This window comes from Heterodontus francisci, chromosome 4 (assembly GCF_036365525.1).
Source record: "Heterodontus francisci isolate sHetFra1 chromosome 4, sHetFra1.hap1, whole genome shotgun sequence".
NCBI lineage: Eukaryota > Metazoa > Chordata > Chondrichthyes > Heterodontiformes > Heterodontidae > Heterodontus > Heterodontus francisci.
In genome coordinates, this window is record NC_090374.1 from 182,808,038 (window position 1) to 182,818,650 (window position 10,613).

The window sequence follows — 10,613 nt, forward strand, 5'->3', positions numbered from 1 at the left end:
GCAGTGCATCACTGCATCAGGGAAGTCACCAATACCCTGCACCGGAGGGCCAGTGAGGATGTCCACTTCAGGACGGACTATCACAGCCAGGCCCAGAGGGCCATTGGTTCTGGCACCATTGCTGGAGAACCATAGGTTGTAAAGTTCACAGACTGCACTCATGTGGCCATCAGGCCTACTGCCAGGCTACCACGTGCAGACATCACCATTAAAGGAACCCTCTCAGTCTAGGTGAAGCTGGTATGTGATCACCACAGATGCTTACTGCAAATGTGTGACCGCTTCTCAGGCAGCTGCCATGACACCTAGGTCTTGTGCCAGTCCCAGCTGCCACCGCTGTTCACTGAACTGGCTCAGATGGAGGGGTGGCTTCTTGGAGATAAGGGCTATCCTTTGCAGACATGGCTCCCGACATCAGTGAGAGACTTCACCACTGATGCAGAGGAGAGATACAATGCCAGCCGCTGAGCTACATGAGCCACCATTGAGCAGGAGATCGGCATGCTGAAAGAGCGCCTCCAATGTCTGGATGGATAGGGTGATGCCCTGTACTACGGGACGAAAAGGCCAGCTCCTTTCTTTGCTGCTTGCTGTGCTCTGCACAACTACGCACCCAATAGGAGCCAGGCCTGGCATGATGAGGAGAGACTTCAACAGGATTCCTCCTCCGACAATGAGGACGCTGAAGACCTACAACATGAAAGATGCATGGGAGGGCGGATGGCACCCAGGCTTTGCACACAGGGCTAACAGTGAGCTAGGGATCTACGGAAGTGGCTTATCAGACAAAGGCTGTCTGCTCCATAGGAACTGGCATGAGCTCTGAAAGCCACACATCACCCTCGCTCACCTGCTGTGCACCAGCTCACATCTGCAGCATCCGTGTGTAAACCATTAGAGGCTGCAGCTGACTGAGCCAATGTCCATGTCACTGAACCCGTAGAAACGCTCATGTGTAATGGTGGCATGGCAATGATGTTATTGAATACGTTGGCACTCCTGAAAGGCCAGTGGTGCAAAGGGATGTGACATTAGTGCTACATGCTGGCACACATCATTCAAACAGCGAAAAGGACACACATGTTGGTGAGGAACATTTAGTGAAAGATGTATTTACATTGCTGTGACACCCGTGCATTCCCATTTGTGTCAGTGTGTTCTCTGTAAACCTCTGTAATATCTTTTATGGTCTATTTAAGTCTCACGTCCTGGAATGTGCAAAATTAAGATTGTTCACCCAGGTGCGGCACGTCTACAGGAAGGAATGTTACATTTGAGTGGGAGAAGAGGATCGCAACTTCACAGGACACTGGGACACAGCAGGGTAAGTATGCGGCAGCAAAGCAGAAAGTGCTGGGGTAACTCAGCAGGTCAGGCAGCATCTGTGGAGAGAGAAGCAGAGTTTAGTTTAGTTTAGTTTAGAGATACAGCACTGAAACAGGCCCTTCAGCCCACCGAGTCTGTGCCAACCATCAACCACCCTTTTTATACTAATCCTACACTAATCCCATATTCCTACCACATCCCCACCTGTCCCTATATTTTCCTACCACCTACCTAGACTAGGGGCAATTTATAAAGGCTAATTTACCTACCAACCTGCAAGTCTTTTGGCTTGTGGGAGGAAACCGGAGCACCCGGAGAAAGACAAAGCATTAGTACAGATAGGGTGTTAACGAACTGAAGATTAAGCAGCAGCAAGTACAAACATGAAAAAAAACCGTGGGTAAGCAAACTGAACAAACTACAATGAAATGAAATAAACAGAAGAAAAAAAATTGTAAAAAATGTAAAAAGGAAAAAGAAAAAATAACTAAAAACACCTCCGCTCAGTCTGCAAGCAGGACCCTGAGCTTCCGGTTGCTTGCCATTTCAACACTCCCCCCTGCTCTCATGCTCACATCTGTATCCTGGGCTTGCTGCAGTGTTCCACTGAACATCAACGCAAGCTCGAGGAACAGCATCTCATTTTCCAATTAGGCACGCTACAGCCTGCCGGACTGAACATTGAGTTCAATAATTTCAGCGCATGACGGGCCCCCCATTTTACTTTTATTTTTAGTTACTCTTTCTTTTTCCTTTTTACATTTTTTACAATTTTTTTCTTCTGTTTATTTCATTTCATTGTAGTTTGTTCAGTTTGCTTACCCATGGTTTTTTTTCATGTTTGTACTTGCTGCTGCTTAATCTTCAGTTCGTTAACACCCTATCTGTACTAATGCTTTGTCTTTCAACACACCACTAACATATTGTTTGCCTTTGCTTCATGACCTTTTAGTCAGCTATGTGGCCTTGTCCAATCTACACCTTCTCCTTTGTTATCTCCTGCCCCACCCCCGGCTCACTTGCTTATAACCTTTGACATTTCTAATATTTGCTAGTTCCAAAGAAGGGTCTCTGACCCGAAACGTTAACTCTGCTTCTCTTTCCACAGATGCTGCCAGACCTACTGAGTGGTTCCAGCATTTCTTGTTTTTATTTCAGATTTCCAGCATCCGCAGTATTTTGCTTTTATTTGCCACTATTTTGTCATAGGGTGCTTCATATCTTCCTCCTCCTCATTTTCTCCCTTAATCATCCTATCCCATTGTATGCAGTGGTTCCAATATGATTCCAAATCATTTCGTCCAAATTATGCACTAGGTTTAAATAAAGATCTTGTGCACTGTGGCATATTTCTCTTTGTTATCTTCGGAATGTGAAAATACCAAAACATCCAGCTAAGTTAAATACAATAACATTTGTGATTCAACATCATGTGCTCAAACATCATATGATTAAATAGCATTGTGATCAAACCTCCAGAAATACATCCAACCGGAGTTCGCAACCCTAGGTTCCCATCAGAAGCTCAACTTCTCTGTCATCGTCATGCAGCTGATCAGCCTATCCTTTGTTTCTTTTATGTCTCAGTACTTCTGCTCATTACTTGACTGAGATGATCTGCCACATCATTTCCACTCATGTCTATTCCATCCCTCCCTCTTTTCTGATTGTATTACTGGTAGAGTTGCCAACTCACTGGAAGTATTCCTGGAGCTTTGATTACACCATCTGATCATGTGACATCCTATTACATGATACTTGCCTGCAGTATGTAAGTGTCCTTGAATTTACCTCTTGAAGGGTGGGTCCCCTGTTGTTAACTGTCCATGCTCATAGTTTAATGCCAACAGTTATCATGCACGAAGGGCTGAGAACCTGATACAAACCCTTCGAAGTTCACCTCACTTAAGTTTAAAACCCTGGTTTGTGACTCCCCACTCTGCCCCTCAAACTTCATATCAAATTCATTCATATTATAAAACCACCTCTACTCTGAATGTTTTCTCTGGATCCGGATCTCTTTTCACCTGCACCATATATCTCTGGGCAGATGGACAAAATATTGCAGATTAGAAGTATTTCCCCAAGGATCTTACAAATTACAGCACAGATGGATGTCACTCGGCCCATCCTTCCTATGCAAGCTTTTGATCATTTTATTTCCAATACTATCTGGCTTCTAACAAAAGTTGTTGCAGTATTCTGTTTGCAGTGGTACTTCTGGTAGCTAATTACAACTCTATGGTTTCTTTACATTGTGAAGGAATAGAGGTACAATAGGCTTGACTGAGTAGAATTTGGAACCAGTTAGTGTATTATGCCTTTAGAGTTAAAGATTGATAAATGGTTAGTTTTCAGAGCTCACAGAAGTTCCCCTTTAAGATGGTAGAGTTAAGCATTTCATGGTCTCTGTTAGAATAGAATCTCTGTTACCAGGGGTCTCTTGTTACAATAGAATTGCTGTTACCAGGGACTTGGGAGATATAAACACACACATTGAAATATCCTGTGTGACCTCAGTAAGAGGTAGCAATAAAACTTAATTGGTTAGTGGGGTTGTTGTTCAGACAGGTTGGCTCCGGCGGTTGCTGTGGGTTCCGTGAAAAGGGCAATTAACAATAAAGGGAATGTACTCACAGGAATAAGAGAGGTCAGATAAACACAATTATGAACATTTTAACCAGATAAAAGCTCACAAACTTCAAATTCCAGTTAAACATTAAATTACAGATATAGATTTTTAAAGGGAACACAGAAAGATCACATCTAATGCAAAAGTCATATAACACCTTAGAAATAGTATAAAAAATACAAGGTTATGCAGCAGACACTTTGAAGTGTTGTATCCTCAACAATGCTCCTCAACTACGGGGCATTTAAGGTACAAGTTTACTTTAAGTTTTGATGGATATTCTGGATATTCTAAGATAATTTTGCTGCAACAGTAGCAAGGTTAAACTTTTGGATTCTATGCTAGAAATAAGAATATGTGTTACATCTCTCAGTAATATTTGATATTGTGATATACTTATCCACGTAAGAAGTTTATTGCATGTTAAATTCTTTAATAAATATAAAAGTTAATAAATTGACTCGTAGTATTCTGTATACAACTACAAGAACCTGCTCTCTGTGTCTCTTTAAGTGCAGAAATACGTATTGAAGAGAGTTTCCCAGACCCTTATAATATCTGGGATATTCATAACTTAGGCATAAAAATATTAAAAGTTGGCTATCCGAAAGATGGTAAAATTCTCTGTTGGTTTTCTTTCTTTGAGGAAAAGCTAGTGCAATTCATTGGACCCAAATAAGTGTCTGAGAATTTGTCTGGTTTGAACTTGATTAAAAGGAGATTGTGCTCCTGATTTGGTTTAGTCCCTACAAGGGGTTAAAGTCATAAATCACTTCAACATGAGGAAAGGCTTCTTTGTTCACAAGAGGAAGAATTTGGGCTTGCCAGCAGATATGTCTGGTCCTTCTGAGGTGCGTTTACCTTCGCACTCTCTCCAGAGTCCAGCCCAAGTTCTGCCATTGTCTTGAACAGCTATAACAGCAACACTGCTTCCAGAATCAGTTCAAAGCCCACAACAGCTCTGGCGATAGCCATAAGGCCCCAATGCTCTCCTCTCGTTGCCTATTCCTAGCAGTTACTCAGCTCCCAGGTGATCTCTGAGGAGAGGGGAAGGGACCTACTTAGTCAATTTCCCACAAATACTCCTCAGTTACACGGAGCAAAGATGAACCATTACATTTATGAATGTCACGGAGCAGATCTTACTCCTGGGTCACAGTGCCCAGGAGATCAATTCTCAATTCTGGGAGGTTGGCAACCTTAATTAATATGCCTTTCTCTTTTGTTTCACTTGAGATCTCTCTACCTAACAACTCTGTGTGAGTGCTTTCACCACATGGACTCCAGCGGTTCATGAAGCAGGCGGCTCACCACCACTTTCTCAAGGATAACTGGGAATGGGCTGTAAATGCTGACCTTGCTAGCGGTGCCCATATACTGAGAATCCGTTTTTTGAAAAGTTCTGATGAAGATTTTGCACCCCAAGCATTAGCTTAGCTCTTCTCTCCACAGATGCCGATCGATCTTCTGGAGTGTTTCCAGCATTTTCTGCTTTTGTTTCAGATTTTCAGCATCTGCATTCTGCTTCTTATTGACGATACAAACAAAGAAAAACAAAACATTTAAATAGCACCCTTTACAATCTCAGGACATCCCAAAGCACTTTACAGACACTACTTTCAGTGCACTTGTGGTGTAGGAAACACCACAGCTAAATTACAAGTCATCCCCCAAACAGCAATGTGATGATACACAGACAATCTGTTTTTTTAAGTGATGCTGCTTGAGGAATAAACATGGACTAGGACACCAGGAATAACTCCCATACTCTTCTTTGAATATTGTCATGTCTAGCAGAGGGTGGATGGGGCCTCAATTTAGCACCTCATCTGAAAGACAGCACCTCTGACCTTGTAACATGCCCTCATTACTGCACTGGGGTGTTTAAGTCTCTGGAGCTGGTCTTGAACCCACAACCTACTGCCTCAGAGGCACATATGCGACCAACTAAACCACAGCTGACTGCTTAAACTCAATATTAAATGATGACAACTCTATTAAGGAAATATAACATAATCCAACAGCATTTGAAGCAAGGAATTTGGGTCATTTTATATATGTTTATGAAATAGGGGGGGGGGGGGGAGGAAATTCAGTGCAAGAGATATTAAAACTCTGTGGTAGAAGATTTCATTAGCAAGTCCTGCAGGTCATCACATTTCCCCAGACAGCTGCTTGGTGCCTTGTGATTTACTCAGTCTGTTGTCAAAAGGATTTAAAATGGGATGTCAGGTTCTGAAGAAGGGTCACTGACCTGAAACGTTAACTCTGCTTCTCTCTCCACAGATGCTGCCAGACCTGCTGAGTATTTCCAGCATTTCTTGTTTATATTTCACATTTCCAGCATCCGCAAAATTTTGCTTTTATTATTATGTCAGGTTTTGTTGTTGCAGCCAGCAGCTATTTCACGGGAACAGATCTACACTCTTCTACACTCAGCGCCAAGTGTGGATAAATCAAAAACTAACAAAGCGTTTACACGCCGGTGTGTTTGTAAAGACGAAAATAAATCATCTTTATTAAAAAAATTCAGAAATGGCACCCTGAGTAATGTCGAAAAAAAATTGGTAATCTATTTACATTTTTTAATTTAAAAAGTAATGGGGCCTTTAGTTAAACATGTCACAGTCAGAAATAGGGCAATAAAACTTAGCTACCAAATCTTGTTGCAGTATTTCTATTTTCATCTTTTCACTGTCAAGAGAAATGTTATTAGCTCTTTCTTTGACTCCATTCCTCTGCAGGAGTTTCTGTTACTTATTGTATTAAGGTGGAGGGTAGTGGTTTTCACAGTGTTAATTACCCCTCATTAAACTGTGAGAGTGGAATTGTTTGAAACGAAAGATATAAAACATTGCGTGGGCTGGAGAGTTTGTGCAGAAAAAAAGGCATTCTTAAACAAAGTCAGAAATGAATTGCACGTTTTAGGGAGCTGAAACCTGGAGCATAAACCGAACAAAAGTTGCATCAGTTTACACAATTTTTGTTAATTTTTTTAGCTTCTCAAAACCCAATTGCAAGATTAAAATACATAGTTAGTTTTCTGTCAAGCGAATGTATTTTTGTTGGAGGGAGGAAGGGCAAGGAATTGTGTTTTTGCATTGCACTGCTGTAACCCTGCGCGAACAGCTGCAGTCAGTCTGAAAAGTGTGCTGAGCCGTTTGACCGAGAGTAACCCCGAACCAGCACGTCCAGGAAGGAGGTGAAAGGTAAATGGTACACATTATTCCGGCTGCTGTCAGAACTCAGAGCAAGTACGTACTGTATATATCAGCATGTTCTATCAGTACACCAATCTAAGGCAGTCTCCACTTTTTCATAACTTAATGAAGTTAGATTTTAGAACAGTATACTGTAAAATACCTGGAGGGATGAGACCAACACTTCCATTAAGAATAAATTGGGTCGGAATTCGCTGACAGAATAACGAGGAGTTAAATTCACACAGAGTCTACAATTTCCCAGAAATTTGTGGCAAAAAAGCGATACCCTGTGAGTTGCAAATCACCCCAAATTGCTGGATAATTTGTGCTGCTCCGCCATCAGCCTTGCAAAAAACATCAGCTCGCCCTCAACCTCCCCGTGGGTTTCAAGACATTGCTGGATTTGCATCGCAAATACAAATTAAACTTGGCGCAAAAGGTTAGGGCTGGTATTTCCCGACGTGAGGACCGTTTCTTAACGAGATTAATGTTCCTGCAACATGCTGGTGCAGATGCCAGTGTCCGGTGAATATAATGTACGGGCTGCGTGGGTGAAGGCAGCAGAGAAAGTGAATAGAGTGTTTAGTTTAGTTTAGAGATACAGTACTGAAACAGGCCCTTCAGCCCGCCGAGTCTGTGCCGACCATCAACCACCCATTTATACTGTTCCTACACTAATCCCATATTCCTACCACATCCCCACCAGTCCCTACATTTCCCTATTTTTATAATGGCCAATTTACCTATCAACCTGCAAGTCTTTTGGCTGTGGGAGGAAAGCGGAGCACCCGGAGAAAACCCACGCAAACTCCACACAGGCAGTACCCAGAATTGAACCCAGGTTGCTGGAGCTGTGAGGCTGCAGTGCTAACCACTGTGCCGCCCCTAGATCATTAACATCCAGATAAAAATATGGACCATGTTAAATGGAATCAGGAGGAGTGCCAAAATCTATAGATCTGTGTACATTTTGATAATATTTGGGCACAGCGAACATGACACAAAGCACAATTGTGAGTTCCAACTCCCTCAAGGAAGTACATTTGTATGGTAATCAAACAGGGTTTTCCTCTTTTGTATCCAACTGCAGAAAAGTTGCAGGCTAAAAAGGCAGCTCACAACCACCATTAATCGTAGGATGGTAATCTAGTTAGAATAGATAGAAATATGCAGTCTGCTTGTTGTGTTCATTCATCCACAATTCTTATGCAGGGGCTGGGAATGAAAATTATCAGAAGCAGAAGCAACTCTGCCTGCTCCATTACCTCCTATGGTTTCCTCCACTTCCTTGTCCCCGCTACTGCTGCCCCATATATGACCTTCGTCAACTGATGGTTTTGTTATTCGTTCACGGGATGTGGGCGTAACTGGCAAGGTTAGCATTTGTTGTCCTTCCTTAATTGCCCGAGAACAGGTGATGATGAGCTGCCTTCTTGAACTGTTGCAGTTTGTGTGGTGAAAGTACTCCCACAGTGCTGTTAAGTAGGGAGTTTGACCCTATAATGAAGAAGGAATTGCAATCTATTTCCAAGTCAGATGTTGTGCAACTTGGAGGAGAACTTGCAGGTGGTGGTACTCCCATGTGTCAGTTGCCTTTGTTCTCCTAGGCAGTGGAGGTCATGGGTTTAGAAGGTACTATTGAAAGGTGCTGTTTGATAAGTACATGGGTGCTACAACTCACACTTTTGGTTTGCGCATGTTTCCTTTGCCCCAATATAAATAAAGCATGCTCAGGTCCATAACCTTTGGCACTTCTAATGTCATTAAGTATTGCAACCTACAGCAGTCTGTGATTAATTGGAACACCTTTTTAGCATTAGAGAGAAGCAGCCTGTGTGAGTGCTCCGAACACAACCTCATCTTATTTATATAAAAGCAAAATACTGCGGATGCTGGAAATCTGAAACAAAAACAAAAAATGCTGGAGTCACTCAGCAGGTCTGGCAGCATCTGTGGAAAGGGAAGCAGAGTTAACGTTTCGGGTCAGTGACCCTTCTTCGGAACCGGTTCCGAAGAAGGGTCACTGACCCGAAACGTTAACTCTGCTTCTCTTTCCACAGATGCTGCCAGACCTGCTGAGTGACTCCAGCATTTCTTGTTTTTGTCTCATCTTATTTATGTTCCACCACTGCTGAGGGGTTTATCGGTGGAGTTGTCGACCACGAGGAAAATCTTGTTCTCCTGGCTAATCTTCATGATCCTTCCGATAAGGAATTCAGCAGAAAACCTTTTTACCCAGAAAGTGGTTAAAATGTGGAACCTGCTACCACGAGGAATAGTTGATGCATTTAAGGGGAAGTTAGGTAAGAACTTGAGGAAGAAAGGAATAAAAGGATGTGCAGATAGGATTACATGATGTAGGGTGGGAGAAGGTTCATGTGAAACATAAACATTGGTGCAGACCAGTTTGGCTGAATGGCCTATTTCTGTGCTGTGACTTCAATGTTATTCTATGCAATATTGCACTATTGATTACACTTTTTGAAGACATTGTGGGAGCTTCCCAGATAATGGGCATTGTCTTACATTAGCATAATCCCATCAAGCCTGTTGTTCATTTAAATCACAATGGGAACCACCTCAGGGTTTTGCATCCAACACTTTGTTTTCTGCTAGGTCCTAGTGCTATTGCTTTGCTTGTGGCTTTCATTCTTAAGATTGAGAAGCAATTTCACCAGTTAACTACTGTTGTGGAACAAAAGCCACTTCAGAGTCTGGAGTGAGCTGAACTCAGAAAGATCTTTATTTCCAGCATGTAGGGGAGAGCCTTCAGCATGCCAGAGTCTCTCAAACAATCCTGGTTACAGCAGAGATATTTATACAATAATTTTATACAAAACTATTATAGCTGGTCACTCATATATCCATACTTGTTTCTTTTCTTTTGGGCCTCCTTATCTCGAGAGACAATGGATACGTGCCTGGAGGTGGTCAGTGGTTTGTGAAGCAGCGCCTGGAGTGGCTATAAAGGCCAATTCTAGAGTGACAGGCTCTTCCACAGGTGCTGCAGAGAAATTTGTTTGTTGGGGCTGTTGCACAGTTGGCTCTCCCCTTGCGCCTCTGTCTTTTTTCCTGCCAACTACTAAGTCTCTTCGACTCGCCACATTTTAGCCCTGTCTTTATGGCTGCCCGCCAGCTTGGTAATCTTACTATTGCTTATACACTTCTTTTCAACACTTTATAATACTAGTTTTGCAATTTCACCCTAATTCTACCTCCTACAACAGATAAATAGACCAAGGCCTCATGATAGAAAAGGTGCAGTAGAAAAAAACTTCAGCTGTGTGAATCTTAATAATCCTATTAACCCTTCATTTTCCACATCGAGCACCATTTATTTTGTGCCACGTACATTCTCGCTCTGTAAAATATCTTGTCCAGACAGGTATTGGTTCTGGAATTCCCAGATAAAAGAACCAAAAATATTTAAGATTACCAAAACTCCTACACAA

General features: G+C 42.3%; 1 long non-coding RNA gene across 1 annotated transcript; it reads right to left on the reverse strand.

Moving 5' to 3' along the window:
- Positions 1 to 1,134: 1,134 nt before the first annotated feature.
- LOC137368758 (uncharacterized) lies at positions 1,135 to 7,533 on the reverse strand. Its single transcript, XR_010974825.1, has 3 exons — positions 7,322 to 7,533; positions 5,315 to 5,485; positions 1,135 to 1,382 (listed from the first exon to the last, which is right to left on the reverse strand). It is a non-coding gene; the product is annotated as an uncharacterized lncRNA (long non-coding RNA).
- Between the last annotated feature and the right edge of the window lie 3,080 nt (positions 7,534 to 10,613).